We start from the raw sequence: 8054 nt of genomic DNA on the forward strand, positions 1-8054 counted from the left end.
GTGATATACAGTAATATTGATCCAATAATATAAGATTCTGTCTGCTGGGCACTTTTACTTTGGGTTCTTTAAGTATGTTTGATGTGAAAACTTTTGCTTTTTGACTTAAGCAGGATTATAACTTTTACAAAGTACTTTCACCAGTTTGCAAAACAGTCATAACATATGAAATATAAAACATGAAAAAACCTTTTTTGGGCACTGCTTCAGTACACAGGCTGCACAGGAGCCTTGAAACCTTTGTTTTCTCAGATTTTAAATATTCTGTTTAATCTTGTACTCAGATATATTTAACTACTGCTTTCTTCCTCATCTACACCACACATTTCACTCACACCGGACTTTTGTTTCTTTGGTTTAGGAGCCAGGGTGCTGCTAAACCAAGTTCATTCCCTTGATTTGAAAGCATCCACTGATCCAGTTTTCCCTTTTATTTATGATTTGTGTTGTAAATCACACGTCTTGCTTTTGAGCTGTTACAATCTCAAAAAGCAATATCTGAATGTTCACTTGGGATTTTAAATTCCACAGTTTTAAAAGAATATCTGTGAATATTAACTGCCACACTGAGTAATAAACGCTAAATACTGCCTGACTGACTCTGGTTTCTAATGTAGCGGCGCCTCCTTTTGGAAGATTGTCTGCATTACAGCTCCGCTCCCACCTCACTGGAGACGAGATCCACTGTTACTGTCTGAACCTTTCAAACACCCAGTAGGGCTTCACTGGCCAGTTTTGTTTTGCCACATAATTAACAAGTTTTTCTCGTTACAAACCAAGTGTGTCTGCTATTTGGGATTTGTACAAATTTCTTAAACTGATGGTTTGCTGTAATAGTAAAATAGTTCCTACCAAACAGATCTCTTACACAAATCCAGACTTAATCAAGTATCAGATAAAGTTAGTGGAGTTAAAGAGTTCGCTTTGTGTTAGTAAGTTCACTGTAAGCAAAACACAACAAATCAACGCAATATAAACTTCCTATGTTACACTGAACTCAACTGTGCGAGGAGATGGTCCACACCGTGAATTTGCCATATTGAAAATATTCTGTGGTTCAGATCGATCCCTGATCTTCAGTTAATCATGTTAGGAAATGAATCTCTGAGTCTCTGGGAGGGTGTTGTTTGTCCTGAATTTTTTAAAATCCAGCATCAGTGGTACTAGCTGCAGGTCCTTCCCTAGACAGCAGGGGGCAGTCTGAATTCATAATTGTGCAGCATTGGGCTGGATATCCATTTAAAGCTTCCAGCAGGAACTTTGGGACTCTCTCCTTCTCTAAAATGTTACATTTTACAGGTTTTAAAATGAATGCAGCTCAATTTATGATTTACCCTTTTGTGCTTTTTGTATTAGGGAGCATCTGATGTTTTCCCCAGGTGTGTAAAGTCTCTGATATCCATGAGAAATTTTGCCTTCATAAGGAAAACAAAGACATGAAATATGACAGGGCGAAGAACGGTGGATCCAGGGTGAACTTTAGTGCAAAAAGTCACACTCATTCAGCAGTGCTGCACTCCATATTTTAACCCCTTTTATTAGTGCACTGTGTCCCATCAGGGGTCGACCCACAATTTGAAAGAAAGAAACTAAAGGAAGAAAAAAAATGTATCAAAAAAAGCTAAATGTGACCCTCTCCTTTATGGATTTTTTTTTTTTAATTCTGAATCAGATGCTGATTAACAGATAAATCTAAAAATATAAATAAATAAATATTATATATAAATATAAGAAATAAATAACAGTTGAACCTGAATTATTGTGTTATCAGCTGACATTTTATTTAATTATATATCTACTTCTTAATTCACTGTTCGAGAAACTGCACTCTCATTTTATATTTTGTTATGATTTAACACTTCATGTTTTATTACCATTTATTTTCTTTTTAAAACAGAATTTCACTGCGAGTGTAATTTTATTCAAATTCATTGTATTTTATGTATTTATTTTAATCCATATGTGTGTGTGTTTTGTATTTTATTGTGATTTTGTTTATGTTTCAATTTGATTTTTTTTATTTTAACAGATTGTTACCAGTTTTTGCCTTTTTTAATTCATTTATTATTATTTTAATACCTTTTATTATCACATTAAGATGAGTTTGGTTACCGGTTTTTACTGCAAATTATTTTTTAATCTTTTTTTTACTTAAATATTTTATTTTTTAGTTTAAATAAACAGAGGCTAATTGTAGATATTGACCACGGGAATGGGTTAAACTGCCGGGTGTGTGTGTGTGGTCATGAATAAAGAGGAGAGTCTATTGAAGGGAGCACGATGAATACCATGACAACTCCCAGCAGCCTCACATGTATTCCCAGCAGAAAAAGAGAGAGTGTGTGTGTGTGTGTGTGTGTGTGTGTGTGTGTGTGTGTGTGTGTGTCCATTATAAAGTGTTCGGGGGGAATAAATGGGATAAATGTGGATGCTGTGCGGTCTTTGTGGCTATGGGCTCGGCGTGTGTTTGTTTGCAGAATTCGACCACCCAGCAGGAATTTACACACACACACACACACACACACACACACACACACACACACACACACACACACACACACACACACACAGCTCATATCTTTGTCACACATCTCACACTCAAAAAACTGAAGACCAGGGCTCAATCAAACTGACAACTTTCAGAAATGATTCGGACAGTACCCTCCCTCATTTTAAATCTTCAATCTGATCCTTCATTTATCCGCTACAACTTGTTTTTAGCCATTTTAAAATACAAGGATTTATAAGGATTTGGATTAATTCCCACTAACACCTGTAGGTTTTCCAGGCCTATTAAAAAGGCAAAGAAAATAAAATCTTTTCATCCTGAAACACAAAAACAAATCAGTTCAAAAATGAAAAGCAAACAGCGCTTTGTGATATTACTGTGGTTACAAATCTTGACAATGACTTTCCTTTTCAAAATTCCCTTCAGCTGAAATTTTTTTTAATCAATTACTTCTAACATTTTATTGACTAAATGCTCGTCTTCACCTTGTGGGACCCAGAGTACCTTCAGAGAGCGTTTTTAGTCAAATTCAATTTAAAGTTCACTTGTTATAAATAAAGTAGCTAAAATTACAGTAAAAAATAAAAGTGCAGAAAAAAAAACAACTAAAATGATTTTGTGAAGCTGAGAAATGAACTTTTTTATTTAAGCAGGGGAAACTTTGCTGCAGTTTTTGTCAGTTTTGTAAAAATGTGTCAGCCTGAGGAGGCATTCAAGCATCTGTGGTTTTCTAACAAATACCACCCATATAAGAAATACTAAAACTAAACTATTAATAAAATATAACTAAATCAAAATAGCAAAACACATTTTGAAAAGGAACAGAAAGTAAACTGTACTAAAAACTAAATTTAAAACTAAATAGACAAATAAAAATAGACTGACTCGTTGGTGATGACATCACCCTGCTCCCACTCATTAAATTAAATGAATCCACAGATATGTTAATAAACCAGAAATCAAACAGACTCTGAAGCACTCACTCTTTAATGATAAAGGACCTGAAATTATCAACTAAATCTCCAAGCACCCTTCAGCTAATTAACAGGAAGTGTTTTTTCATTTGAAGCTTTTAATGATCCAAATCGCCACTAAAACCAAACCTAGCGATTAGCTGCATTATGCAACTCAACCACGAACAGACAGGTCAAAGGTTCAGCTGATGCTTCGAGAAGCTACGCAGGCTTCCCTCGGTTCACTCATCCAAACAGATATTCTTAAAGGAAAGAAACTCAGAATTAAACATCTTCAGCCACTATAAGAACAATGGACCCCTCTAAAGATGCCATAGTCCCTGCAGAGATCCCATCTCACCATTACTGAGACAGTCTGAGGTTACACACTTGGTGCAGCAGCTGATGATGGCTCCTTATTGGTTTGTTTAGTGGGCTGTTGTGCATCACATGACATAGTGGATGTCTCATGTTCATCTTCAAGTGACCGTGCCCTCTATTAGAGCCGTGGTCCACAAAGTCTACAGAGGCAGGAGGTCGGGGTGGATGAATGGGTCAGGTGCTCACTGGGAGATGTTGAACTGCACATTGGGACACTGCAGGGCTGCGGTCAGAATACCATCAGGAACTTTTTCTTTTACACCACTTGAACTTTAATTTCATTTTTTTCACCGGGTTTTTATTTTTGGTCTTACTTTTGGTTTGGGTTTCAGAAAAAAACAGAAATATTCTTTCACAGAGCTACAAAGTCTGTTTTAAGAAGCTGGGCAGGTGGTGCTGGTGATGTATGTCACATGAATATCAGCTAGGAGAAAATGATCGACTTTTACAGTTTTCTTTTTGTTTGTTTTTACTTGCTGTTATGTTTAGGCACTAAAAACTGTTTGTCATGGAGAGGAAAGGATTGTAATTTGGATTTTTGTCCCTAATAAAACCTAGACTCAATGATGAAAAGACCAAAAAAGGCTTTAAATTGACTTCTTAACCATAATGAAAATGATATTTTAAATAGTGAACATCATGTGGGGTTAAACAAAAAAGAATTCAAACACTCAGGAAAGTCTTTAGTGAGGTCACGGATCCAAGCAGCCGAGGGCCATTTTTAATTTAACTTCTACTACCAGACATCTTTTGGCCGTTTAAAAAAATTCAAGTTTAGACAGTTTAATTATTTTAATTTAGTTAATTACATGTATTTAAATTTAAGTTCATAATAATTGAACTTATGGCTGTCACAATATCTGATGACTCTGGTCAAAAAATATTCTCAATAAGACAAGAAATACTTTTTTTTTTGCCACATTCAAGAAATTCTGCTCAAGAGAATATTTTTTAAAGGTCCCTTAAATCCATGTATAACTTCGTTTATTGGCTTTTTAAAAAAATTAAACAATTAAAGGTCCATGAAGGTGATGATAGTCTGCAGCTATAACTGTGCAGAAACATACGAGATGGACTATTATAAAAATATTTATCATCTATGCAGTAATATCATTATTTTAATTTATCATCCCTGATTATTATCATGACAGTTACCATGACCACACCAAACTGAGTCATCTGAGAGAAACAGAACAGAAACAGTTTATTATTTTTCTAATTCAATCCAAACATCTCCTTAAAGAACCCCTGAAAATATTTAAAATTATTCAGAATAATGAAAGATTTCTCAAACTGCTCATCCAGAAAAAGTTCATTCTGTATTTTTGAATGGCATAAAAATTTAAGCACGTGTCAGTGTGAAATCTCGGGGGGAAAAAACCCCTCATATGATTGTTTATGCAGTTCTGCTTGTGCAGATGGAGGTGGCTCGGAGCTTCTCTCCGTCTCTGCGCTGGACTTCACTCTCAGCTCATCTCTGTAACATTTCTTTACTTCACTGACGGCACACGGATGATTTCATACAAACAAAATCCAACATGAACACATACACTGGCGCATTTCTATCCCTAAAGACATGATCCACAAGAATGCATCTCCAACGGTCTAATTACTGCACCTCATGGTAATTATAAGCAGCTTTCTTAGTGCAGATCATGTGGTATCAGGAGACTAATAGAAATAAAGATAACTTATGTTAAAAATTAATTTTAGTCTTAGATTTTCAGCAGTCTGGGGGTGCAGATGCTCGCACTGTCGCCTCACCGGGTTTGACCTCAACTGTGAGCCATTCAGAGCTTTGAGTCTTCGGTAACACTCCATTTCTGGTCATTAATGAATCATAATAAACTCAAAATCATTTAATTGGTCCCAGTTTTGCATTTTTTTTATGACTGATCACAGAAACATCAAAACAAAGAAGAAATTAAATACCCCCTGTTGAGACTATTTTTTATGCCTTTATTGATACAAATAATCTGACTGAGACTCAGCGTCTCATTTACAAGAGACAGCTTGGCAGATGTCCTACTTAAGGCACGGGTGTAGATTTGAAGAGAGACGTGCATTTCTGTATTTAGACAATACGAAGAAACTATTTAGAAAGCTGCTAAACTCAGTGTGTAACAATGCTGCTGATACAGGAGGGTCTTTTCTATACAACAATGAAGAAAATGTAAAAAATAATAATATTATTTGATATAAAATACAAGTTTGGAACTCATTCGAGCGTTTTATGAACTTAATTTTTACAGACACATACATACAGTGCTGTGACCTCCGTCATGCACACAATGTGATAACCACAGAGGAGCCAGAAGAAAGGAGGAGGATGTTTCATATTAACACATTTTTCCCTCAGAAAGTTTGAAAAATGAGTAGGTTGTGAGCCAGTGAGTTGGTCTAAGTTTGATAACTAACACTGAGCAAATATGGTCTCATCTTCTAGATTTCAGTGAGATAGTTGTTCTTTTTCCATCTCAGAATACCGATATGTGTGACTCGTTTTGTTTTGAACATGCAGAAAGTTTTAATCGTGTTTAAAAGTCGAAGATATTTGAAATTAAAATAACAGGACTTCTCATTAAAGGTGAATAGATGTAGATTAAAACAGCTTCCGACAAAAGACACAAAAACAGGTTAAAGTCTGGACCCGGGCAACACAGAAGAATAAGTCATGTTTATAGGTGTGTGTAGGTGGGTGTGTGTCCACTTAGTGGTCATGATATTAAATGACAAAAGCCGAGGATAAAATGGAAAATAAGAAAAGTTCATCAATGGAGATTAAGTGTGTTCCCGGTGGAAGACCTCGAGTCTTCTGAGCATTCAAACCAAACCTACAGACACAATAAGGCAATCGGGATAAAAACAGACAATGTTGCACATTTCACTGCATATGCAAGCAATAAAATAAACAGAAAAATATATCAGACGTGTCAAAAAGTCATAACTGCAGACCAAATAGAGAAATCGTAGAAACTTCAAACCGATTGCATCGATCAGGCTTCAGGCAGAAAACACAGAGAGGATTAAAGCGGCGCAAATACAGGATTACAAGAATTAAACAATAAGACAGTAACAAGCTGAAGTAATGAGCCTAAATGTGTTTGAATCACTGAGCCAATCAGCGTATGAGTCAACACTGACACAGACTCTTCATCCCAACGACAAACATGCTCGTCTTCCCCTCTGAGGGAATCATCATAAAATTATTCTCAGTGCAATTACTTTTTTATTTGGATTTTTATTACCAAGTTTGAAGACACGTGGTTGTGGAATTTTATTTCATTTTTATTCATTTATTGAAAGAAATTTTGAGTAGGTGGTGGACTGATCACAGTTCAACTTTTAAACACCAGAAAATTTAGAAACCACATTCGGAGGTTTTTAAGTCAATCTGCTCAGATTTGAACACTTTTAGGTCAAATAAATAAAATGTTTCAACATTTTTGATTTTTTTTAAATGATGATTTACAAATTAACGATGTAAAAAAAATGGCAGATATTTTAAAAAATAAACAATATTATTAAAATTAAAGTCACTGTTTACAAAAAACAATACGATATTAAAAAGAATGATTTTGTGGCCAAGGGTTAAATCTATGAATATCAGTAAATCAGAGAAGTTATTAATGTAGTCATTCTGACTATTTTTTTTTCTAAGATTCATTTAATCAATCTAAAAACATTTTTAATCTCTTTACTTGAATAAATTATTTATATTTCATACTTTTATAAAGTACAACCAGCTTCTTTGATGCTTTGTATATTTTATTAGCTATAATGGATTGTTTATAGCTCTAATGTAGAAGGTTTAGGGATTTTTTCAGTTTACCGAGCTGATACTTATGGTCTTGCATATATAAATAAATAATCCCGAAATATTTTTGTTGTGTCTTTCTTCTCGCCGTTTGCTGTTCAGGCACCATGAGCGCATTTTGATGGAAATACTGGAGATTTTCTTTCTGCGGTAAACAGGAAGCGGATCAGTGGCTCTAACATGTGTAAATGCGTCGCTTCTTTCCTTCTAATCCTCCATCATTAATCATTCATCTCCTCCCTGAAGCTCCGACGTCTCTGTTAATGCACTGCTCCGTTTTTTTTCTACACACCCTCATCCACTTGACTCTCGGGACCCGCCTCCATCCTTTTTACCGTCACACACACGTTAAAAGGACGGTGCCACACTCTCTGAACGTCTTCCCTCATGTATT

This window comes from Oreochromis aureus, linkage group 15, assembly GCF_013358895.1.
Source record: "Oreochromis aureus strain Israel breed Guangdong linkage group 15, ZZ_aureus, whole genome shotgun sequence".
NCBI classification, from domain to species: Eukaryota; Metazoa; Chordata; class Actinopteri; order Cichliformes; family Cichlidae; genus Oreochromis; species Oreochromis aureus.